Source organism: Aegilops tauschii, chromosome 6, assembly GCF_002575655.3.
Source record: "Aegilops tauschii subsp. strangulata cultivar AL8/78 chromosome 6, Aet v6.0, whole genome shotgun sequence".
In the NCBI taxonomy this organism is placed as follows: Eukaryota; Viridiplantae; Streptophyta; class Magnoliopsida; order Poales; family Poaceae; genus Aegilops; species Aegilops tauschii.
This window is the reverse complement of record NC_053040.3, coordinates 483,979,289-484,006,585: the sequence shown is the minus strand read 5'-3', so window position 1 is coordinate 484,006,585 and position 27,297 is coordinate 483,979,289. Positions and strand designations below refer to the sequence as shown.

The 27,297-nt window shown below is 42.5% G+C and overlaps 1 pseudogene; it reads right to left on the bottom strand.

Moving 5' to 3' along the window:
* LOC109779877 (1-aminocyclopropane-1-carboxylate synthase 6-like) overlaps nt 1–26,785 on the bottom strand; it is a 35,151-nt pseudogene extending 8,366 nt beyond the window's left edge.
* Nucleotides 26,786–27,297: the final 512 nt, after the last annotated feature.

Sequence of the window (27,297 nt, the reverse complement as noted above, 5' to 3'; positions counted from 1 at the left end):
GCATGACTTATATATGCTTCATTTGCTTCAACTTATAATTTTAAATTTTCACTATATAATAGCGCATCCCCTGCCATGCAAGAATTTTTGTCTTGGATAAGATAGGTTTCAGTGCTATGGAAACTATGGAGGTAAAGAGAGTTTACCTGAAGACCGAGCATGGTTATACTTTCAATGTCAAATTATACAATGCAGACACGTACACCTATTTTGAATGCAAAACTTGGCAAGCACTATGCAAGGCTTATGCATTTGAGCCTGATATGGTTATCTCCTTTGATATTCGTCCAGAAGATGATATTGAAGGTAATAGAAACATCTGGGTCGATGTGCAGATGCCTCCAGTTCTACCATTATGTGAGTTTCTCAATCATATTTATGTCTTTGATATTGTTTATTCAAAAATAGTTGACAACTAATTTCTATTGACAGCTTATTTCCATTCAAGCAAACATGTCCGGCGCTTGGTAGACAGGACGTACTACTGTCCCGGAGCTGAACTAAACTGCGAGGAGATAAGCCATTATGTTTCATGGCTTGAGGATCTTCATACTGTTAAGACAAATTTTCTTCCTGCACTTAGAAATGTTAGTACTCAAAACGTGCGACCAATAGTGATCGTATTGAACTACGGTCACATCTATTTACGAAAGACGGTAAGATTTCTACTATTTGTCCTCAGTGGATCTTTTGCATACATTATTTTTTTGCTAAACTTTCATTGCTAAGTATATTAATTACTATACGATGTTCTTCAACAGGGACTCCCGATGACAGTTGTGCCTCATGGAAGGTCACATGTCAATGGTTAGCTTACGGCCAAGATATCCTACATTGCACATGAGTGCATTCAGGATTTCTAAAAGCGATGAATGCTTAATAGTGAAAGATTGGAGCAAAATTGTTAACGATCCCAGCAGAGAAGTACTAGGGGGCATCAATGAGAAGCGCAGCCCACGATTAGGAGACAGGTTCATCTGCATGCTCTAGTATGATGAATCAGGAGAGCTATACATGTTCTATGCTATTTTACCTAAGAGAGAGAGCAGCAGGAGTGATTTAGCTACTTCATGCTCTTAGTACTTTTGTCCTCTCATGTCCGTGTTCTTCGTCCTGAACTTAATCTCAAAGGGTGATTTGCTTTTGTGGTGTTATGAACGCTTATAATATGATGACCATGTTGAACTCGATGATATCTTTGCTTCTGGTACAAGTGAATGTTTTTTCTTTAAGCTAGTGTTGGTGCTGATTAGATAGCGGTAATGACTATGATGATTAAACAGTGGTAATGACGACTATGATGATTTTTAGCTAGCTAATTTACTGTTGTTCATGATATGATGCAAGAGTTTTTATATTAATATGATGATGATGATGATGAGTTATTATATCATTTATAAAAAATATCGCAGATTAGTTTCAGCTGGATGGATCCTACCTAAGTGATCAAGTATATGCCATATCCATATTATACTTGATCACTTAATTATAGGTGATCAAGTATAATATGGATATGGCATATACTTGATCACTTAGCTAGGATCCACATGCATCCAGTCGAAACTAATCTGCGGTACTTTCATCTAATGATTTAACAACTAAAATAATCACTAAATTAAATTCAAAGCACAAAATTAAAGGAAAAATAAAAAATAATACCAAAACACACCCAAACATTTAGTACTGGTTGGTGTTACCAACCGGTACTAATGTCCTGCACGCACCCGGGACTGGCTCGTGCCACGTGGTGGCACTTTAGCGCCGGTTCGTGATGAACCGGTACTAAAGGGGGGCGTTTAGTCTCCACTCTTTAGTGCCGGTTGCAGAACCGGCACTAAAGGCCCTTACGAACCGGCGCTAAAGCCCGGTTCTGCACTAGTGCGACAATGGATGTACGATGACCGATGCTCTCCCGAGTTCATTAATGACGTGCAAACTTTTCTACTTGCGGCTGAGGCAAACAAGCGGGCGGATGGTTTTATGCCTTGTCCATGTTTAGTCTGTAAGAATGATCACAATTACTCTACGTCAAGAACCATTCACGTCCACCTGTTTAAATCCGGTTTCATGCCCCACTATAATGTTTGGACCACGCACGGAGAAAGAGGGGTTATGATGGAAGACAATGAAGAAGAAGAGGACGACAACAGCTATCCTGGCCATGGGTTCCCTGAATACGATGATACAACAATGGGGGAAGAAGCTGAGCCGGCAATGCGGGAAGAAGCTGAAGAAGAGGCATCAGATGAGCCCGTTGATGATCTAGGTCGGGCCATTGCCGATGCAAAGAGAAACCGCGCAAGTGATTTGGAGAAGAAGAAGTTGCAGCGCATGTTAGAGGATCACAAGAAATTGTTGTTCCCGAATTGCGAAGCTGACAAGAAAAAGTTGGGCACCACACTGGAATTGCTGCAATGGAAGGCAGAGAATGGTGTATCTGACAAGGGATTTGGAAAGTTGCTGGTAATGATAAAGAATATGCTTCCAAAGGACAACGAATGGCCCAAGAGTACGTACAAGGCAAAGAAGGTTGTCTGCCCTCTAGGGTTAGAGGTGCAGAAGATACATGCATGCCCTAATGACTGCATCCTCTACCGCGGTGTGTACGAGGATTTCAACACTTGCCCGGTATGCGGTGCATTGCGCTATAAGATCAAGCGCGATGACCCTAGTGATGTCGAGGGCGAACGCCCCAAGAAGAAGATTCCTGCCAAGGTGATGTGGTATGCTCCTATAATACCACGGTTGCAACGTTTGTTCCAAAACAAAGAGCATGCCAAGGTGATGCGATGGCACAGAGAAGACCGTAAGAAAGACGGAAAGTTGAGAGTACCCGCTAACGGGTCGCAGTGGAGAAAAATCGATAGAAAGTACGGGAAGGAGTTTACAGATGACGCAAGGAACGTATGGTTTGCTCTAAGCGCAGATGGCATTAATCCTTTTAGGGAGCAGAGCAGCAACCATAGCACCTGGCCTGTGACTCTATGTTTGTATAACCTTCCTCCTTGGTTGTGCATGAAGCGGAAGTTCATTATGATGCCAGTGCTCATCCAAGGCCCTAAGCAACCCGGCAACGACATTGATGTGTACCTAAGGCCATTAGTTGAAGAACTCTCACAGCTGTGGAATGGAACAGGTGTACGTGCGTGGGATGAGCACATGGGGGAATAATTTGGCCTAAAGGCCTTGCTGTTCGTGACCATCAATGATTGGCCTGCTCTCAGTAACCTTTCAGGTCAGACAAACAAGGGATACCGCGCATGCACGCACTGTTTGGATGATACCGACAGTATATATTTGGACAATTGTAGGAAGAATGTGTACCTGGGACATCGTCGATTTCTTCCGAGCAGGCATCCCGTAAGAAAGAAAGGCAAGCATTTCAAAGGTGAGGCGGATCACCGGACGAAGCCTCGCCACCGTACTGGTGCTGATGTACATGATATGGTCAAGGATTTGAAGGTAGTCTTTGGAAAGGGTCCTGGTGGACAACCTGTTCCGAATGACGCTGACGGACGCGCACCCATGTGGAAGAAGAAATCTATATTTTGGGATCTGCCCTATTGGAAAGACCTAGAGGTCCGCTCTGCAATCGACGTGATGCACGTGACGAAGAATCTTTGCGTGACCCTGCTTGGCTTCTTGGGCGTGTATGGGAAGACAAAAGATACACCTGAGGCACGGGAGGACCAGCAACGTATGCATGGAAAATACGGCATACATCAGGGTCATGCCAGCTACGCTCTTACCAAAGAAGAGAAGGAAATCTTCTTTGAATGCCTGCTCAGTATTAAGGTACCGTCTGGCTTCTCGTCGAATATAAAGGGAATAATAAACATGGCAGAGAAAAAGTTCCAGAACCTGAAGTCTCATGACTGCCACGTGATTATGACGCAACTGCTTCCGGTTGCATTGAGGGGGCTTCTACCGGATAACGTTCGATTAGCCATTGTGAAGCTATGTGCATTCCTCAATGCAATCTCTCAGAAGGTAATCGATCCAGAAATCATACCAAGGTTAGAGAATGATTTGGTGCAATGTCTTGTCAGTTTCGAGTTGGTGTTCCCACCATCCTTCTTCAACATCATGACGCACGTCCTAGTTCACCTATGCGAAGAGATTAACGTTTTGGGTCCTGTATTTCTACACAATATGTTCCCCTTTGCGAGGTTCATGGGAGTCTTAAAGAAATATGTTCATAACCGTGCTAGGCCAGAAGGAAGCATCTCCAAGGGCCATGAAAATGAGGAGGTCATTGAGTTTTGTATTGACTTTATTCCTGACCTTAAGCCGATTGGTGTTCCTGAATCGCGGCATAAGGGCAGACTGGATGGAAAAGGCACGCTAGGAGGGAATCAAAAAATATGTATGGACGGACATTCTCTCACTGAAGCACACTACACAGTTCTACAGAATTCCGCCTTGGTGGCTCCGTATATGGACGAACACAAGAATTTTCTACGCTCCAAACACCCGGAGCGGTCTGATGACTGGATTACACGTGAACAAACCAGGAGTTTCGCCGGCTGGTTGCAGACACGTACCATGCATGACGCCTCCATTGAAGATGACCTGTACTCGCTGTCCCAGTTACCATCTTCGAATATAATGACTTTCAAATGGTACGAGATAAATGGTAATACATTTTACACGATCGCCCAAGATAAGAAGAGCACCAACCAAAACAGTGGTGTCCGCTTTGATGCAACAACCAAGACGGGAAAGGAAACATATTATGGTTACATAGAGGAGATATGGGAACTTGACTATGGACATGGCTTGAAGGTCCCTTTGTTTCGGTGCAAATGGGTCAATATGACACGAGGCGGGGTAACGGAAGACCCGCAGTATGGAATGACAACAATGGATCTCAGCAATCTTGCGTATGCAGACGAACCATTCGTCCTAGCTAATGATGTGGCACAGGTTTTCTATGTGAAGGATATGTCTACCAAGCCGAGAAAAAGAAAAGATAAGAAAGCGAATGCATCATACGATGAGCCAAAGCGCCACATAGTTCTTTCTGGGAAGAGAAATATCGTGGGAGTGGATGACAAGACAGACATGTCAGAAGATTATGAAAAGTTTGATGAAATTGCTCCATTCACAGTGAATATTGACCCGAGCATCCAGTTAAATGATGAAGATTTTCCATGGCTACGGCGCAAAGGGACACACGCGAAGAAAAAGTTTCACACCCAAAGATCTGGGATGTGATCGGCTTCACCATCATTATTTTCTTCTGTGTTTCACACCTAGGAGGTAATATCTATAATAGTTAGGGTAGTTATGTGTTTTGGCATTTGAAATGCGAAGAAATTTTATGTGCAAACAAATTCTTTCATGCATTTACTGATTTTTTCAGCTAAATGACCCTGAAATTGAAAAGCATTTCAAATGAACTCAGAAAAGGTTGAAAGTTGGCATGGTATCATAATTTCACCCACATAGCATGTGCAAAAAAGTAGAGAGGGTTACCGCAAAAACTGGATGCACTTCGTGTACAAAATGGACAATCTCTTTCGAAGTATCAGGGTTTCGGACGAAAACTCATCCGTTACAAAGGCATTTCATATTTTAAATAACCTAAACATTACCAAATTGAATATAATGATAAAACACACTAATATTAAACATAAGAAAAAAGAATCACTGCAAAATCTATTTTTAAAGTTAAGTTATTCACAAACTAGTGATTCACACAAATTTCAAATAATTCAAAATGTAAACTATTCAAATTTGTAAACTACCGGCACTAATAGAAAGTTTGTAATTTTTTGTACCTAAAGCAAAAATATTCACAAAGAAACTCTAAATACAGCAAAAAAACAACTCAAAAATAAATAAAGCAAAAAAAATAAAGCAAAAAAAAAAGCCCGCCTACTGCGCCACAGCGGCCTGCATACGACTAGAAACCCAACCTGTTGTTGGGCCAGGATGCAGGCCCGCAAAGGCCCAGTAGGCCCACAGGGCAGCACAGAACATTTAGGCCCAGTAGGCCTGCTTTGGAGAGGAGCTCGAGAGAGCTACCGCACTGGGCTTATAAACCAGTGCGGACGCCCCTCGGCTAGCAAGGTGGGACTAAACATGATGCACCGCACCTGTGCCAGTGCACCCCCTTTAGTACCGGGTGGTGGCTCAAACCGGTACTAAAGGGGGGGGTCTTTAGTACCGGTTGAAGCCACCACCTGGTACTAAAGGGTGTGCGCTTCCCGCAGCTTGGCCTGGCCAAAACAGACCTTTAGTACCGGTTGGTGGCTTCAACTGGTACTAAAGATTGTTCTATATAAGAAAACACTTCAAAAAATCAGTTTCTCATCTCTCCCTCTGCTTCTTTCTCCTCTGCCCCGTCGCCGCCACCCCTCGCCGCCGCCCCTCGTCGCCGCCCCCGTCGCCGTCCGTCGCCGTCCCTGTCGCCGTTCGTCGCCGTCCCCGTCCCCGTCCCCGTCATCCCCGTCGCCACGCCCCGCCCCGTCGCCGCACCCCGCCCAGTCCTCCCATCGTCCCCGCCCGGCCAGTCCCCGTCCCCGTCGTCGCCACCCCCCTCCCCACCCCCGTCGTCACCGCCCGTCTCCGTCCCCGTCGCCCCCCCCCCCCGCGTCGCCGCGCCTCGCCGGTGAGCTCCTGCCCCGGCCGCCATGTCCACACACACACACACACACACATTGTTATAGAAATGTTAGCAATTTTTCTGTTTTTTATTTATAGAAATATTAAAATGTTAGTTATATAGAAATGTTATAAATTTTTCTGTTTTTTAGTTATAGAAATATTAGAAATGTTAGTTATATATATAGAAATGTTAGAAATTTTAGAGTTAGTTTTAGCTAGATGAATTAGATTAATGTCAAATTGTTAGAATTTGCATATAGAATTTTAGTTATCACAATCCAATCATTTAGAAAATGTTACTTTTTGCGGGCATATAGTATTTGTTCTCGACGATGCCCGGCCCGCATCCTCGTCGTCGACCCGTTCGCCATGATGTCCGGCTGACCCATGTCCGGGACTGGGCTCCGCCGGGCTGGCACTGGGAGGTGCTACCTGGAGGGGCGCGCCGCTTGGTGAGGAACCCGGCCTCGCGGGTCCCGTCGTCGACCCTGATCTCCTTTGGTGGCGTTCGCGTGGGTCACATTCGGTGCAGACGGAGCCGGCCTCGCCGGAGGTGGTGCGTCGTCGTGTCAGGGAGGAGGACGAGCACGTCCATCACTACATGGCTGCTATGGACGTCAGGTTCTCCAATACCTGGCAGGTTCTTTGGGCAGATGACCGGAGATATGATCATGTGATGGTTCCTTGTCTTTGGGTGTCCACCGCCCGCGCCCCAGGAACCGCGAGTGGCCTAGATTCTTCTATAGTATTCGATCTTTATTAGCTACCTAGCCAGTGATGTATTCGAGATTATATATTATTCGAGACGATGTATTCGAGATTATATATTATTCGAGACGATGCATATTATGTACTATATGATTCAGTTTTTCCTTATTGATTGCATCCATGCATTGTAATTTGAATACTAAATTGTTTTATATTTCTTCTGTATTAGTTAAATAAAAGCTATGGTAGACAATACCGGCAGAGAGGGAGAAGAGGCCCTGTTCGAGATCATACGCAGCCCTAACAGGCCAGATGATCTGAATGAAGCAAATGACGGCTCCCAATATCTGAACAATACCGGGGAGGGTGATGATAAGATATGCGATCTCGACGACCGAGCTAATGAAGTCATGACCTATGATTATGATTATGATGACGCAGACAATGATTATGATGACAAATACAATGTTGATCTTGAAATAACAAAGACTACCGGCGAGGTATATTTATATAAGCAGGCATCTAGTGATCATCACATGTTTCTTTTATTTGAAGATATATTAACGAATCAATCTTTCTTGTTTCAGCCCTCCGGATCGAGCAAATCTGCTTCTACAGACAGCAGGACAAAGCGCGGCCTGGGCAAAAAGTTGAAGGAGGGTGTAAAGTACAACATCGATTCCATCAAAGCAAGTGGCGAACCCCTCACGCCTAAGAACATTGCGAACAAGTTCGTTCGTCAGTGCGGAGTTCTTGTGAAGGACCAACTCCCGATCTCCATTCAAGAATGGAAAGAGCCAAAAACTAAACGCCCAGATGTTACTTGGGTCGACGACAGAGCAAAACAAAAGCTTTGGGAATCTCTGATGGAACAATTCACCCTACTAGATTATCTCACTGATGCAGATGTGCAGAAAGTCAAGGACGCTCCTCTTAAGAAGATGGCAATTGCATTCAACACCCACAAGAAAACTGTATGGGCCAACTACCTCGCTGCAGAAAGGAAGACTCCATAATTCAAGGGGACACTGGAGAAGCAAAGAGAACACTGGCCCGCTTTCGTGAAATTCAAGGAATCAGAATTATCTAAGGAACAGTCGAGAAAAAACAAGGCCAATGCCGCAAAAAATACGCAGTTCCATAGGCTGGGTCCAGGTGGCTACGCGGTGCCAATGCCTAAGTGGGATAAGTCTGAGCAAGAGATGGAGGATGCAGGGGTCACTCCGGTTACTAGGAGCTGGCCCCCAGGTGCAGAACTTGGTTCTATGCGCATGGGGGCGTTGGACCCGAAGACAGGCCTGGTTTCGAAGAAGGCAAGTCTAAAAGGAGCAGAACAAAAGTTACTTGACGCAATAGAAGATGCTCGAAATGGGGTGTTCACGCCCAACAGAGAGAACGACGAGCTTACGCGCGCCCTGGGAAATCCTGAACACCCGGGAAGAACACGAGGCAAGGGCGTTATTCCCTGGTATGAGGGCTTTTCGGAATGGAACGACGACTACAGGACCCGTGCAAGAAAGAAGATGGAGGAGGAGAAGAAGAGGAAGCTGGAGGAGGAGCAGAGGAAGTAGGACACGGAACGCCTTCAAGGCCTAGAAGCAAGGCACGCGGACTTGGCACTCAAATTCCAGCAGCAGCAGCAGCAGCAGATCGACTCACTTAGCCAGGAAAGGGGGTCTCAGCAGCGGCAGCAGCAAGCAGATGATCATCCAGCATTGGATAGCACCGTCCCATCCATGCCGAGAAGCAGCGTTGGTTCCGCCCCGGGCGACGCACTGCAGGATACATACCCTGTGGATGACATCATAGAGAACACTAACTGTGAGCTACACTTCAAAATGAAGAACATATCCATGAAGGTGGCGGACGCCGTTGCTTTTACAATTACCCCCGAAGCAACCTTCCATTGGGCCCCGATTCCAGCGGGCTATGCTCGTGTCTTGGTTGATGAGGTGGTGGACCCATATTCGGGGCTACAGGTTGACATTCCTGGAGGTGACGACGAGCACACACTGGGAGAGGCCATACATCGTATCATCCTATGGAGAAAGGATTGCATCATCTTTCGAAGTCCACCGACACCGCGTCTGCCGACTCCTCCTCGAAGTCCGCCACCATGTCAGCAGACTCCCGCTCCTCCAAGTCCACGAACGTGTGAGCAGACTCCTGCTTCAAGTCCGGCATAGCGTCAGGCCACTCCTCCCGTTTCAAATCCGACACCGTGTCAGGCCACACCTCCTGCTTCAAGTCCGGCACAGCGTTAGGCCACACCTCCTGCTTCAAGTCCGACACCGTGTCAGGCCACACCTCCTGCTTCAAGTCCGGCACAGCGTCAGGCCACTCCTCCTGCTCCAACTAAGCCACGTCAGTCGTCTCCGCCGCCTAAGAAATCGCAGAAGAGACACGCCGCAGCTATGGTGCGTAGCGGTACGAGTCGAGGTAGTACAGGAAGTACAGGCGGAGACAAGCGATATAAATATGGTCCAAGCAGCCTCGCTCCTCTTCCTCAGAGGCCTTACGACATGACCGAGGAGCAAAACGATGCCATAGTGCGGGCCGAAGTGGACGCCCATTTTGGACCGAACCGGCACCCCCGCCGAGGGAGAAAGTGCCTAAGGAAAATATTGACCACTTCATTCGTATGGCTAGACCACCAGCTCCCAAGCCTGTTGACTCAGACTATGAGCGCCAAATCAGGAAGGCACATCGAGCACGACTACAGAAAGAAGTGAGCTCGAGCTCGAGCCAACAAGCAACTGTCAAAAAATGCGGGAAAACTGTTCCCCAGCTGGGAGAACAGGCGGCGCAATCGACCCCCCCGCTTGTTGTGCCAACAACACATGAGAGTACGCGCGCCCAATATTAGTGTGGGCAAACCGTTTACGTTCCCGAGCTGGGCGACGTGGTAATAACCGAGGAGCATATAATGCAGGCTGAAATGCTCAAGATCACTGTTGGGCAACTCCTCGATATCGAGCCCATGTCTCCGCTTAGAGAGGAGGAAATAAAACGGAAATATGTCCGGGGCCAACCTTTGGTCGAGCCCGAGGAGGTCAAGAACCTCCCAACGAGAATGTATGAATTGCATGATTGGTACATGAAAATTACCAAGATTTCCAATCGAGAGTCCCTCATGGTGCAAGTCGAGGAAGATCATTACTTCAATAAGAAAGCTCTGTCCGTTGAGTATTCAGAACTATTTCAGTTATTCAATCAAGATGCACTCGACAAATCTATCGTTAGTTGCTATTGTCTGTAAGTGATTTCTTTCTGTAATTTAAGTCTCAAGCTAGCTCTAGTGCTCATTGATTGATTATTAATTACCTGTAATTATATATCCTCACTATATATTCTTTTCTGTGGTATTATGCAGGATGAAGATGTATGAAATGAAAAAAGCTGGACGCTATGGCATTGGGTTCATTGACCCAAATACCATTAATGAATACACATGAAAATTGGAATGGTGTAGACAAGATGTAGAGAAAAACATGCTAGAGTTCTTGAAGCGCCTCAATAGCAATGAAGATATACTACTTCCTTACAACTTCGAGTGAGTCACACTGTCTTGTACTATAAATTCTGTTTTTGCTTACTAGCTAGATGTTAATAAGTGTATAGGGTTTAGGGTTATAGTTGATTAGTGTTATGCACATGTCCGCTTAATTTATACATGCAAACGTATGCGCATGCAGGTTCCACTAGATCTTGTTAGACATTAAAGTTGACGAAGGAAAAGTTGAAGTACTGGACTCACTACTTAAAAAAGATAGTGACTACAGCATCGTGAAGGGGGTAGTCAACAGGTAATTTCAATCATTATTAACTATATCTCGGCCTATTTAGTTCGTCATTTCCTGATATGAACTATTTTTAATAACCCCTTTATTAATTTTCTTTGCCGGCGGGCAGGGCTGGGGCAAAGTACATTAAGGTGACTCCAGAAAAATGGCGACAAAAGCTATTTTGGTATCGACCCAAGGTAAGTAATTAAGTAGTACTAGCTAGCTAGCTACCATCTCTTTAATTCTTGTTTCAATACGATTAATTAATTAACATGCTTGATTAATTATTATCTGATTAAATTCTATTCTCGTAAAGGCCCTGAAGCAGGCACCGGGGACTGAAGTGTGTCTACGTTTGCGAGAACATTCGCATGATGGCGTCCGAAAGGAGCAGATCTGATAGACAGCAATGGGTACGTTTGCCAGAACAGTATTCACAAATCTTACATGATTGTCGATATCTAGTCACACAACTAATACACATGCATATTGATCTCATTCTTAACAGTTCAAAGACGTGCGGGACCAGCTCCTACCAACAGAGCGCATACGAGCACTTCAAGAGGAAATAGCGGGATTTTTGCCCGACCAGGTCATAGATCCCAAAGGAGAATACTATTACCCGCTACCGCCCCCATGAACCACTTGTCATCGTGCTCCGAAGGCACCAAGGCAACATGTAGGAGAAATTGTATATATATACATGTGTATGTGTGAATAATAAATGGTGGTTGTGAGACATTCGATTATATATATGTATGATTGGTTCTACGAGAAAATCTATTTATATATATGCATAACGTGTACAATATGTAGTATCGTAAAATATCAGCAAACAAAAAAATTAAATGGAAAACACAAAATTAATGGAAAAATAAAAATTAAAACCAAAACCCCCCAAACATTTAGTACCAGTTGGTGCTACCAACCGGTACTAATGGTCTACCAGCACCCGGGCCTGGCTCGTGCCACGTGGTGGCACTTTAGCGCCGGTTCTGCAACCGGCACTAAAGGCCCTTACGAACCAGCGCTAAAGCCCCGTTCTGCACTAGTGATGGGACGCATTGGAAGCAACGTGGGATGTTAGTAAAGAATAATGTGTTCGACGAAGATTAGTATGATAAACTACTCCCACCTTGGTGACTAAACACATATGGCTTAACCAATGGTGCAACCTTAGGCCCTTATCTTCTTTTTAACTAACTAGCAAAGTGGCCCACGCAAATGCGCAGGCAACATCATGAAGCATGATTCTTTTATATGTAACAGAAATAACATGTTTCATGTTTCATACGAACTATTTTCTACACAGTTTAGAAAAAAACTCATAAAGGAATATATTTCATATTTAATTTCACCTAATATGGAATGCATGTATCGAAGTCAAAACATGTGCATTGAAAATAGTAACGTAGATTTTTTTTTGAAATAAATAGTTGTCTTTTTCCAATGACAGTACTACAATGTCAAATATCCCTACAAATTTGCAGAAAACCTTAAGCTCTACAATAAAAAATATCTGACTAAAAAATTGGGCTGTAGATATGCATAAAGCACCCCCGCAAAACCAATACGCATAAAGCAATGTTGTACACATTAAAATATCTATTTGTGATAATGTCCTTTCAAGTGAATTATTATGACTTTATTTTTTTCATAAAATATGTAAGGACAAACGAGAATAGAGTACATGTATTATAACCATTATTTGGAAAATTGATAAATTAGAAACGCAATGAAGGAAACCTATTGCATGAACTAATATTTGGTGAACTTTCGACTAGCTGGCTAGTGTAAATAAATGAATCAATATGCAACACATTTTGAATTATCCCTTGGTACATTTTGTTAATTTTAGCATGTAGTGGTATGAGGACTCAAAACATCAATGACATTTCAAGCACTGTAAGGGGGATCAAATAGACTTAGAGGCCTCATGTAATAAAAGGGGCGATGATGAATAATATTCTTCGCATCATGCAAGACGTAACATTATTTGTGACCATGTAAATGATAACAACAAAGGAAACTGAAATGTATGGTCAACTGCAAACAAATTTCAGTATGTCACCTTCACAATTTATATTAGAGCATGGAAGTGAACATGACAGTATGACTTTTAACTCGTTCACCTTTTCCATCACCGAGCTTTTTTCTAAAAAGAAAAAAGTGGAAGAACATGCTAGAGGATCTATATGTGTTCAACTAACAAAGAAGAAACATGTTTCCATGATTAATGTTCAATGAGGCCCGAAATTGCTAACGTGTCCTCGCCAACTAGGCTAAACATCCATCATTCATCACCAACAAGGCCGGAAACTATTCACGTCTCCTGGCCGAGTAGGATGGACATCCATTGTTCATGATCAACGGGGCCAAACTTTCACATTCACCTCACAGTTAATTTCATGATTAGAGAGGTGGGATATTCCGTGCCACAGATCGATGAGGATTTGGCATGATCAGAATTTAAAAAATAATCATGAGTTGTAGTTTTTCCCATGAATTTAGATAATACTTTGGGATTTGAAAAAATGATGGAATTTAAAAAATCACGACCTGTAGTTTTTTCATGAATTTAAGAAATGATCTGAAATTTGAAAAAAAAAGTTCATGAATTTGGAAAATGCTCGTGATTTAAAAAATGTTCGTTGATTTTTCTAAAATCACATATGTAATTTGTTTTCACTTATTTTAAAAAATGTTCACGAAATCGAGAATTATTTGTGGATTTGTAAAAATGTTGCTGAATTCAAAAGTTACTCATAAATTTGAAGAAGGTTCGCCAATTCCAAAAAAATCATGAACTTGAAAGATGTTTTCCAATTCAAAATATGTTCATGAATTAACCTTTTATAAATTTAGAAAATATACATAAATAAAAAGAAAAATAAAACCATAACAAATTGACAGAAAAACAAATTAAAAAAGTAAAAATAGAAAATACAACGAAAGAACGCATTAGAAAAGAATAAAAAACCTGGCCGGAAGCTTCCCAGAATTGGTTCGGAAGCTCGTGGGAAAGTTCCGGAAACCTGCTCAGGTAACAGGCTCCGCGTTGATTGGCAGGCCCATTTGGATCGCTACTGCTCACTATAAGCACTACACAGCAGTGGTGGTTTATGTTAATGGCCGTCCTGCCTAGTGTCTGTTTGTTTCTTACATGATGTTGGCCCATTCTTTCTCCATTTGTACGTGGAATGTTTCTGGGCTGGCCAACCCGACAAGTGCCAGATGATCCGAGCCGATCTATCCTCCTCCAAACCCCATTTTCTTGCTATGTAAGAAACCAAGCTCCCCATCTCTCTTCCGAAAAGCTAGCTCCTTTATCCCCCCTAACATGCACTATTTCCTCTCCACTGATGCCCTGGACTCGCGATGTGGTATTCTTTCTGCTTGGTGCGAGCACACCACCTTCGCTCTACCCGGTTTGGGTACGACCTTGGATGCACTCAATGTCAACCTTTGTACTTATTCATTTTCCCCTAAGATACAATTTTTAAGCAAAACAAGCTTAGTCATATGATGGTTCGCTGAAAACATGATCATCCAAAGTCATGAGCGCACTCCATTGGGTCATATCAAGCATGGATCCAGTGTGTTTGTTGCTCGAGGCCTTATTCTTCCCGGTAAAAAAAATCTCGAAGGGAAACTCAAGTTTTGCAAGGTACATCCTCATGTTTTTCCTTCATTGATAGATTACACGTGCTCCAACATGAATTTTCGCACAACCTTTCCACTCGTAGTGGAATTCAACTCCAACAACTCTCCCAAAAGCAAAAAGACACATGTGCCAAGTTTCCAACACATGCAACTCGAGAGTGGTGAACTCAGAAGCACCATCCAGTATCAAGGCTCCTTGTCACTGTAACATATTCTCAATTACAATTGGCCAACATGTTGGACCTACAAGGCCGCAATAGATTGAAGAAGCAGAAAATCAAGATAATATGTTTCATTTCAAGTGGATCGGCCTAAGGAGCACCGACCTTAATGAGCTTCCCATGGAGATTGACAATCTCAGCTACCTCGAGATATTTGTCATCAGGCAAGCCAAGATACAATCATTCCCTACAAAATACATGGTCTGCTCCGAGAGCCAGATCACTCCAGGGGATATGATTCACTTTTGGTTGTTCATCTCCCTCATGGAATAGTGACGATGAAAAAAAGTGTAGATACTATCGCATCTTCACTAGTAGAAAACAGGGCTTTCGTTCGGGCCTGGCCAGCCCATTAGTCTCGGTTCCGCATGAACCGGGACCCATGGGGTGCATTAGTCCCGGTTCGTGAGCCCAGGGGGCCGGCCGGGCCACGTGGGCCACTGGTCCCGGTTCGTCTGGACCTTTTGGTCCCGGTTCAAGGCACGAACCGGGACCAATGCGCCTCGCCCCTGGCCCATGACCATTAGTCCCGGTTTGTGCCACAAACCGGGACTAAAGGGTTGGTCCTCGTTGCGGCCAGAGTTTAGTCCCACCTCACCAACCGAAGGGCGCTCACACCGGTTTATAAGCCCGTCCCTCTCTGCCTTGTTGAGCTCCTCTCAAAATGAAAATAGATGCCCTTATAAAGGGAATTTGACCTAAATTCAGAGTGAGTTTCTCTGAAATTCATAGAAATTTATTATGAATTTAGGTTGAATTTTCTCTATAAGCGCATCTATGCTCATTTTTTAATGTTGGGGTTGGCGATCTTTACAGACTTTTTGTGTGTTGAATATGCACCATTCAAAATCAGTCTCTGCTTTGAATGGTGCATTTTGAACACACAAAAAGTCAGGAGTTCAAATAAGTTTTAAAAAATGAAATCCCTTTGTAACAGACGAGTTTCCGTATGAAATCCTGATACTTTGAAAGAGATTGTCCGTTTTGTACACGAAGTGCATCCAGTTTTTGCCGTAACCCTCTCAACTTTCTTGCACATGCTATGTGGATGAAATGATGATACCATGCCAACTTTCAACCTTTTCAGAGTTCATTTGAAATGCTTTTCAGTTTTAGGGTCTTATAGCTCAAAATAATTAGTAAATGCATGAAAAATAACAAATGAAGTCAGAAAGGATTGAAAAATGATGATGTGGCTTTGAATGGTGCATTTTGAACACACAAAAAGTCAGGAGTTCAAATAAGTTTTAAAAAATGAAATCCCTTTGTAACAGACGAGTTTCCGTATGAAATCCTGATACTTTGAAAGAGATTGTCCGTTTTGTACACGAAGTGCATCCAGTTTTTGCCGTAACCCTCTCAACTTTCTTGAACATGCTATGTGGATGAAATGATGATACCATGCAAACTTTCAACCTTTTCAGAGTTCATTTGAAATGCTTTTATAAACTCTAATAGCAAAAGGAATCAACTAAAAAGCTTTTATAAACCTCTAGTATTTTTGTAAAGAATTAAAATTTAAACTATTCAAATTTGGAAACTAATGGAGTAACAGAAAGTTTATAATTATTCTGAGCTAAAAGCAAAAAGAATAAAATAAATAAAGCAAAAAATCAAAAGAAAATAAATAATTCAAAAAACAAAAAAATACTGGAAAAAATAAAAAAATGTCGTCTAATGGGCCACACGGCCTGCATACGATTAGAAACCCATCTGCACATGGGCCAGGATCCAGGCCCGCAGGCCCAATAGGCCCAACATGGTAGTGACAAGGGTAGGCATGTAATGTCTGCATATTAGAGAGGAGCTCAGCACCTGAGCTGCAACGCAGCTTATAAACAGGTGCTGAGCTCTCTCAGCTAGCGAGGTGGGACTAAACTTCCCACCGCACCGCGCCAGCACATTAGTGCCGGTTGGTGGCTCCAACCGGAACCAATGCTCCCCTTTGGTTCCGGTTGGTGCCACCAACTGGGACCAAAGCCCTCTGCTTCCCGCTCTTTGGGCTGCTGAAAAGAGGCCTTTGGTCCCGGTTGGTGCCACCAACCCGGACTAAAGGTGGCATTGGTCCCGGTTTGTGCGTCGAACCGGGACCAAAGCCTTTGCTATATAAGCCAGCACTTAGGAAATTTTCAGATTTCCATCGTCAGTTTCCCCCTGCCCGACGACGCCGCGAGCTCGATCTACGCCGCCAGGCTGCCCCGCCGCCGTCGCCGTCGCCCATGCCCCCGAGCCCACGCCGTCGCCCGTCGCCGTCGTCCTCCGCCCCCCGCCGCCGTCGCCGTCGCCCTCCGCCCTCGGCCCGCCGCGGTCGCCGTCGCCCTCCGCCACCCACGGCGTCGCCCTCCGTCGCCCGATGTGAGCCGCCGCCACGCCACGACTCTGTTTATTTTTTTTCATATAATTTGTATTATTTTTTTGTTCATTGCATTTTTTCATATATATAATGTATATATATATATGTATGTGGTAGCTATATGATGAATGGATGTGGCTATGTATGTATGAATATAATGTTCATAGAATTTTTTTGTTTATATACGTTTTTTTCATATATGTATTAATTTTTTATTGAGGTTAATTATTAGTAGATATCGATTTTAGGTTAGTGCTTAGTAGTTGAACTAGTTGATTTCATAAAAATATTTTATTAAATTTTACTATATATAGAAGTAGTTTATTTTTAGTAAGAACTACTTTATTTTATATATTTATAGTAAGTGCTTAGTAGTTGAACTAGTTGATTAATTAATAAAACTATTTTATTAAATTTTACTATATATAGAAGTAGTTTATTTTTAGTAAGAACTACTTTATTTTATTTATTTATAGTAAGTGCTTAGTAGTTGAACTAGTTGATTAATTAATAAAACTACTTTATTTTATTTATAGTAAGTGCTTAATTAGTAATTGAACTAGTTGATTTAACAAAACTAGTTTATTTTACTATAGAAGTAGTTTATTTAGTAAGGAAATTAATAGAACTAGTTTGTTTTTTAGTTAAAGCAATTATTCCCGCATCGGCGTCGACGATGCCTATCCCGCATCCTCGTCGTCGACTCGGCGGAGGAGGCCGGCTTGATCAGAGGGGCCATGTCCGGGACTGGGCTCCGCCGGGCTGGTTTTGGGAGGTGCTACCTTCCGGTGGGCGTAGGTTGGTGAGGAGCCAGCCCATCGTTGACCCGATCCTTGTTTGGTGGCAGTCGCGTGGGCCAGTGACGGTGCCGAGGCTTCCGGAAACCGCGGAGGTGGTACGTCACCGTGTCAGCGAGGAGGACCAGCACGTCCGTCGCTACATGGTTGCGTTTGAGGGCAGGTTCGACAATACCTAGCAGGTTCTTCAGGGATCTCACTGGAGCTATGATCCTGTGATGGTTCCGTCCCTTTGGGTGTCCATCGCGCGCGCCGATACCCGTTGGGCGCTACTGTTCTAGCCGTACTAGCGATGCTATATGTATGATAGTATTCGAGGTGTATTAGTGATAATATTCGACGATGTACGGACACATGGAGATGATGTAGTTTTGCTTATAATTGAATGCATCCTAATTTGAATAGTACTTTATTTTATGATTTGATTTTGCTTATTGAATGCTCAAAGTGGAAAACTACTCCTACTTTGAATGCTAAAATTGGAGAGCACTATGATTAGTTGATAGCTTATAGGGTTTTTGTTTTCGTAGAAATCTAGGAGCCCCCGGCCCCTCCATCATCCCCGCTGTCGTCCCCGTCACCGCCCCCTCCGACATCGAGGTGAGACCAGCCAAATCCTCTTTTAGAAATATAATTAAACGATATTTCGGGTTGACTGTAAGTCTGTCGAGTCTCCACCATATATGAGAGGACGAAGAATCCCGACTGTTGTCGTGGGGGTAGCTTCTCCTTCGTTCCCGTGTGCTAGACAATTTGGTGTAATGCACTCGAGAACGAATGGAGGAGCTACCATCACCGACGGTCGCAAATGTCAGAGAGGAATCAGTGAGGGAGAGTTCCACCATATATATATGAGAGGACGAAGAATCCCGACTGTTGTCGTGGGGGTCGCTTCTCCTTTGTTCCCGTGTGCTAGAAATTTTGGTGTAATGCACTCGGGGACAAATGGAGGAGCGACCATCACCAACGGTCGAATGTATACACCACGTGAGCTGAGAGTTTTCAAGATAAGACCCGACAAACCGATAGTCAACCCGTGATGAATAATAATGATCTAACTTAGGTTTTTTAGTACATATATTTAATTGTAGACGTTTAATATTTGAATTATGAACATAGGAAATGTCGTACTCGGACGACGAAAGTCTCCCGGGGGAGTGCGACTGGTGCCACGACGACCGAGGTCAGTGCGACAGGCCTCACCTGGACGAAGATCGGCGCTTCAGTATTAAGCTGGAGGAGACCTTCGATGTTGAAACGGTACGCAACGACGACAAGTGTTATTTTTTCGTAATTAAGCACGACTTCAACTATTTCAACGTTTACTTTTCATCTTTTACAATTCGGCTAGCTTATCTCATGCCATGCAAGACGCTATGTCTTGGAGAGGATGGGTTTTGAAGACCATGAAAGTATGGAAACAAAGAAAATTCACCTAAGGACCCATCATGATATAGATTTTGAAGTAAATCTGTATAATTCTGAGAGCGTAACCCATTTTGGTTGCAAAAATTGGGAAGCATTTTGCAAGATGTATGGTTTTGATGAGGGTATGCTTGTCACCATGGATCTTGGTGATCCGGACATCGAGCAAGACAATATGGACATTTGGGTCCTTGTCGATACGCCTCCAATTCTACCGCTATGTGAGTTTCTCAAACATAGTTATTAGCTAATTTATATTGTTCATTTCAAAATAGTTGACAGCTTATTTTCATTGACAGCTTATTTTGATTGTTCGAACAATGTGCGGAACATGGTAGACAGAACCTACTACACCGATGGCTATGAGTTAACTTATAAGGAGAAAACTCATCTGGTCGGATTTTGTACTGATCTTGAGAATTACAATATCTATTATAAAACTCCTCCACATTATGGTCAATACGTGCCACTAGTGCACGTGTTGAACTACGGTAACTACTATGGAGATACCCTGGTAATATTTCTTACTATTACGACATCCGTGCATATTTTGCATACTTCTAAAACTAGTACATCATTGCTAACTATGAAGTTATTATTATGTTTTTCAACAGATAATCCCAGAGGATTGTGTGCCTCATTTGATGTATCAGAATGGTAGGCTTGATGTTTTGAACATACAACCAGGTCATCCTACGAATCTCAACTGTCCATACCGGATTTCTAAAAGAAGTGGAGACATGCAAATCAAACAATGGAAAAAATGTATGGACAGTCGCAAGAAGGTTCTTGGAAGCAAAAGGAAGCGAAGCGCAAAAATTGGAGGCAGGATGATCTCCATTCTCCATAATGGAGAGTCAGGGTCTATATTGTTTTATGCTATTTTACCTTAAAGAGGGTATTTCGGTCCTACCTAATACTGATGATCATGTGCTAAGAACAATTAAGTAGGGTTGGTTCGATGACTATGAGGATGATGATCGTATGACTTGTTATTAATAACGAGTAGAAGTTGTATGATGATGATTAGTAGGACTTGTTATTATATATGATGATGCATGATGCGCGCTGAAGAGTTATTATATATCAGCGGATGAAATGAACATGGATTGGATTGAAGTGAAGGCAACATGCATGTGTGGTGCATGTCGAAAGTAGTACAATTCAAACTTGATCAAGTTAGGATTAGTATTACTTTCGACATGCACCACATGTTGCCTTCACTTCAATCTAAGCCATGTTTAGGCATAGCAGTACGTAGCGTTGGTAAACAAGGCACGGAGATATAAGAGAGGACACTTCTCTCTAATAGCTACCTAACAACAACCTAAATTAACCCCCAAAACCCCTAAATCAGCCCCTTTCAAAAAAAACAAAAACCTCAGCCCCAGCCAGATGCTGACGCCTGAATGCCTATTGGTTCCGGACCAAAGCCCCCCGTGCTGGGCTGGCCGCAGCGACCACGTGGAGGACCTTCTGTCCTGGTTCATGTAAGAACCGGAACTAAAGGCCAAGGGCATTAGTAACGACCTTTTAGTCCCGGTTCACAAACCGGGACAGAAGGCCCTCACGAACCGAGACAATAGGCCCTTTTTCTACTAGTGCTTGAAGTTTCCTAGAAAGTTGATAAGCATGAACTAATTGAAGTTGGGCGGTCGCAGTACTTGAGGAAATAGGCATGGTTATCGTTGGCAATGAAGCTCATTTGCTACACATTTTTCTTCGAGTAACTGGAAAGCTACATGAATCTCTATGCTCTTTGTCATTTAGCATTGAACCAATAGAACTAATACTGTTGTGTTTCATCAAAAAGGAACATAGTGACGGTGATACTGATAACATGAGCACAAACGAGACATTTTCACCTCCCAAGTCTCTTGTAAGTATTAGAATCAATGGATGGATAAGTAGGTTACCAACCTGGATCGAAGTGCGACGTAAACTTTTCAAAATAAGTCTTTGTGATGCATACTTGACGGAAACGGATATACGGCTGCTAGGTGAACTTGTCATTTTGTGCCTCATCACGGTTCCGCACAAGTCATCTAATGACAAGAAGCTTACTTTGAGTAATAATAAATTTTTAAAACATAAATTTCTTTTCAGTGAGGGGCCAGACATTGCTGACATTCATTCTGAACAGAACTTTAGTTACTTTGAGGAATAATAAATATGAAAAACTTGAGTTTCCTTTGATTAAGGTTCCCGACATCACTAACATTCGTTTTGAATGTAACGCCGATTAATTTGAGGAATGACTAGCACATATGCCCGTACGTTGCAACGGGAGAGATTTTTTTTTGCGAGAAGCGATGCGTCATCCAAAAAATGGGTCTCCACAATGGTAGGTGACAGAGCAAGAAGTTATGGTCTTCTCGCTGGACATGTTTGACATGCGAAATCTTGATAGTGATGGGTTGGTCGGCGTGGTGGCGAGCACCCAACTCATGTTTTTTTTTCCTCCGGGTCCGCCTCCATCTCGGGGCGGTGCTTGCCTTCTCATTTGGTGGCTGCGCGGCGACCTTCGACCGTGTTGAAAGCTTTTCTCATAAGTGCGTTCTTGCAGTCACGATGTCCAGGTGGGGATTATAAGATTAGGAAATTGATTGTTAGGGCGGTCATTAAAACGGAATATGGGAAATGATGGGCTTAAACATTCCGTTGGGGAACGAACTGAACCTGTTGTGGGCTGGAAATGAACCGAACTTTGGTTTTTCTCCGCAAGCAGAGCAAGCTAGTTCACATCCGATTATCCTTACCGCACTAACCATTGCTGGCGAGGTAGCCTGTACTATCTGCTCTACGGGGTGACGTGGCCATATATAACTGTAGAGAGATCCAATAATGATGATGATGTGGTTTGCATCTTAAAGTACACATATGGTTTGATTTGATAGGGGTTCTCATGAAGTACACATATGGTTTGATGCGGCATCACTCTCTCTCTCTGTCTCTCTCTCTCTCTCTCTCTCTTTCTTCTGAAATTTAGCTGCAGTCTTGGAATCACTTACATGTACATTACGTTACATCTCACGGTTATCTGACTTGCTTATGCAATATATCTCATCATTCACATATATGTTTAATTCGTGGAGAAATATATTTGTTGCTATGTTGTTTGAGATTTACACCCTCAGTTCCATATGAGCCAAGAGGATATTTTAGAGGTTTCCGTCATGGATTAAATGTATTTATGCTTTTGCACAATTTTCAGTCTATAATTCGTTTTCCTGCCAACAAGCATCACAAGTAATATCGAGAGCGAGCAGTTGCAGAGGAGAGGGGAGACGAGGGTGGGTGGAGGTCAGGCTTTGGCAAGGGAGACGCTGGTCCGCGGCGGAGTGTGAAAGGTGACGTCGACTGGCCGTTACCGCACCACAAGCTTCTGTTTGGCAGCGGCTCTATGCACGGTCGTCGAAGAATATCGCTATGATGTGTATGGTTTCTCTATTTTCCTCCTATTGCTATGTTCCCAATTTTACAAATTGTTAAGTTGCTGCTTGATTTTGTTTCTGTCATATTTTTCTTTGGGTTTCTCCATTTGAATGCTTCTCCTGAACGACCATGTCAATCTGGCTCGCGTTTGCAACTGTGATTTTGGTTGAGGTGTGCAAGATCATCCCTCTCTAGACTGTAATTTTGTCTGTAGGTTTATGTAGATTTGATTTGTCGGTGGCTAACTGGTGATGGCACAGGCTAACAGATTCAGCCTTTTGCTTCGAATATTTGTACTTCTGCATTTTTTAATTGTTGAGACAAAAAGAATAACCTTAGGTGATATATGTTTCTCTGACTGCAGTTTACTAAATGTCCTGTTCGAAGTTCCTAATTTTCTGCTACGGCCGAAATGGTCTAGAGTAGGTATTCATAGTTTTAGCTAGACATGGCAATATGCATCTTCATTTATACAGCAGACCATGCATTTCATAATATTTGAAAACAACATCTCTTATAGTTTGTTTACCTTTTTAGGCTAAAATAGCAGAGTTTGGTTTCAGGTTCCTCTCACAAGTTATCAGGTCTCTCCCTCTCTCCAGTTAGCTAATGGTGGTCATGTGTATGTTTTGGTAGACAAGATGTAGATTCCAAGAGCCTATCATAGTTTGTTTGCCTTTTTAGGCTATAGAATGGCAGAGTTTGGTTTGACTAGATTGGATTGAGATATAATTGTTTGGTAAAACTGCTGTCTAAAAATAGTGCTTATTTCTTTTACGAAAGAAAATGTTGTGCCACATGCTCATCCATGAGAACCATCTATTCAGCTTTTATATAATTATGCATTGAACAATTTGATTATGAATCTGTTCTGGTGCAGCCTATCTACGCTTGCATCGCTAATATTGCTATAAGTAATCTATGGCATTCATGACAGTATAAATGAATGTTGAATGGGGATGTCAATGTCATAGGTTAATCCTATTGCTTTGTTTTTTCTCTTGAACTTTCATATGCGTGCCCAATTTAGACACTGCAAAATAATTTGGAGTTTGATTCTATACTTTTTATTTACTTTATTGTTTTGCTGATCTAGAGAAAGTCGAGGACAATTAGAGAGTTCCATACCATTTATCCGGATGAAGATGATAATGAGAAATTCCAACATTATGCCTTTCCCGTTGAAGGTAACCAAAGGTCATCTCTGATCTTCTTTCCAACATTATGGCTAAATGTTTGACATGACCCCATTATCTACATAAGCAAATTCTAGCAGAGAAGCCAATTTTGTAGATTGAAGAACTTCAGGTTGAGAAGGTAATATCTCAAGCGTATGTCTAGCATCTTTCATATTTATGGACTTCCTTGCTCCTATCTTCATGTATTGTGATCTTTTTTACTTCAGCCGGCCGGAGAAAAATGTTGCCTTCTCTTACATCGATTTGTGGTCCCATCCCATGGATGTACAAGTTGCAGTGGGAGGGGCGGCGCTGGCTGCCACTGCGAGGACTGCGAAGAGGTGAGGTGCTACTGCTACTGGAACCACGACCTCGGCGGCACCAAGCAGTTCCTCCTATTCGCATCCCATGACAAAGATTATCTAGTCACAACGCCTCTTCCCCCTTCGGTCTTTTTGTATGTGCTGCTCCCGTTGATCGATTCAGACTTCAGAGTTTCCTCTGTACATTTCTTCCTTCTGAGACCTCAAAGGAGGGTTCAATTTGAGGTTTTCTTTGGGGGCTGATTTTTTTTGCTTAATTTCATCTTTGCCTCAAAATGTTACTCTGAATGATACATGCTAAAATCTGCCTGGGAATGGATAGACCATAACATTTAGCCTTTTGGGAAATCTATTTTACAACATATGTATGTTATACACCAAGAGGTGGCAAGAAGAACACTCTGCACTGTACTGTACTGTGTATGTGCCTGTCAAACTGTGTATTGCACTAGTAGAAAACAAGGCTTTGGTCACAGGGCAATATTAACATTAGTCCCGGTTCAGTCACGAACCGGGACTAATGTGAGCATTGGTCCCGGTTCGTGCGGCTAAGGCATTAGTCCCGGTTCACCTGAGCCCTTTAGTCCCGGTTTGAGACACGAACCGGGACTAAAGGGCGCGATGCCCTTTAGTCCCGGTTCGTGTCTCAAACCGGGACTAAAGATTAGACCTTTAGTCCCGGTTCGTGTCTCAAACCGGTACTAAAGGTCCCATTTTCAAACTCTACCCCCCCCCCCCCCCCCGGTGGATCGCCTTTTCGGTTTTGTAAAAAGCAAAAGAAAATGATAAAAACTTCAAAAATTAAAAATCCTTCGAGATGTACTTATGTTACTACATCTACTAGTTAGGAAAATTTAAAAACTTAAATTTAGACATGTTTTGCAAAAAGTGTAGGGAAAATGTAAAATGGCTATAACTTTTGCATACGATGTCAGAAAAAACGTATAATATATCAAAATGTTCAGCACGAAAATCCGCAACCGATTTTGACTGCCTACGGCCTGTTTGCAAATTTTTAGAATCCTCAAATTCTAAAAGGAAAAAAAGTTATGCTCAAATTTCTGGTTTTTTTTTGAATTTTTGTTAAATCTGGTCAAACTATGGTCAAACTACTTATTTAAGAAGTATTAGTGTTACTAAATAATTATTCAAGAATATTAGTGTTACTAAATAATTATTTTATTTTTTTGAATTTTGGTCAAATCTGGTCAAACTGTGGTCAAACAATGGTCAAACTAATTATTCAAGAAATATTAGTGTTACTAAATAATTATTTCAGTTTTTTTGAATTTTGGTCAAATCTGGTCAAACTGTGGTCAAACTATGGTTAAACTACTTATTCAAGAAATATTAGTGTTACTAAATAATTATTGTTTTTTAGAACAATAGTTTCAAACTCAAACAATGAAATGTGTGACTTCATGCTCAAGCTAAATTCCTGAGGGTTAATAGGATTGACATCTTACTATTGTCAGGAAAACAACAAGTGCAGACTTGGAAACGAGGGAGAATAGAACCCGGAAGTTAAGCGTGCTTAGGCTGGAGTAGTGAGAGGATGGGTGACCGTCCGGAAAGTTTGATGATTTGGAATGATGAGGGATGATTAGAGATTAGAGGTTAAATTGAGCAGTGATGAGGGGTGATTAGAGATTAGAGGTTAAAATAATTCAGAAATTTGAAAATAAAAAAATTCAAAAAAAATCATAAAATTGCCTTTAGTACCAGTTGGTGTTACCAACCGGGACTAAAGGTGGACCTCCAGGCAGCGGCCACGTGGAGGGCCTTTAGTCCCGGTTCGTGTAAGAATCGGGATTAAAGGGGGAGGCTTTAGTAACGACCCTTTAGTCCCGGTTTCAGAACCGGGACTAAAGGCCCTTATGAACCGGGACTAAAGGCCATTTTTCTACTAGTGTTGAATACTTTTTGCAAGTGAAAAAAAATGCTTCAGATGCTGCTAATGCTGAACCACCGTTGCTGGTCTTAGAAATGGAGGGGTTTTCATGATTATTTTGGGGTGTTAAAATTTCACTGAAAAAATATGTTTAATACCATTCTTAGCTAGGTTTTGTGCATGGAATAAACTTGTTTTAGGGTATTTTACCTGGAAGAGCTGACTGACAACATATGAAGAGGTAGCAGCAAAACAAACACTCTGTACATGCGTTTCAAACTAATCGTTTATACTGCAACTGAAGCTAACTCTTATGGAGATAGAGAATTACTACACTGCTGTCTGCGTGCATGTGAAGCTCTTTTGGAGATAATTACTTACATACCAATACCATGAGTCTGCTGTTTATTAATGTTCACCAAAAATGATAATAAATTTGGTAATTAATTGGTGTCTATTAAGTGTAAACTTTATCGAAAAAATATTTTGTGTTCGGAGCCTATGAGTCTTTTGTTTTCTTTGTTTTCCAGAGCACTCAGTAAATAAAACAGAGCACAGAGAAGTAGCCTTTGGAGCAGGTTACGGTTTGTACTTTGGTATTAAAGGGTTTGGAGCAGGCTACATCTGTGATGACACAGATTGGTTATGCAGGATCTCTTGGTAATGAAACTCTTTCCTTGGCTGTACATAATGTATGTTCCATTCTTGTTCCTTTTGAGCGGATTGCTATAAGGAATACCATCTATTTCTAATGAATTTATATGTTGCTTGCTGCCTTTTTTAATTAGATAGATCCAATAACTATACCAATGAATAAATTTTTTTGTGACTGATATATGATTTAGTGATATAAATGCTATATATTTTGCATCCGATATGCAAAGTTACCAGAATCTCCTTGCATGC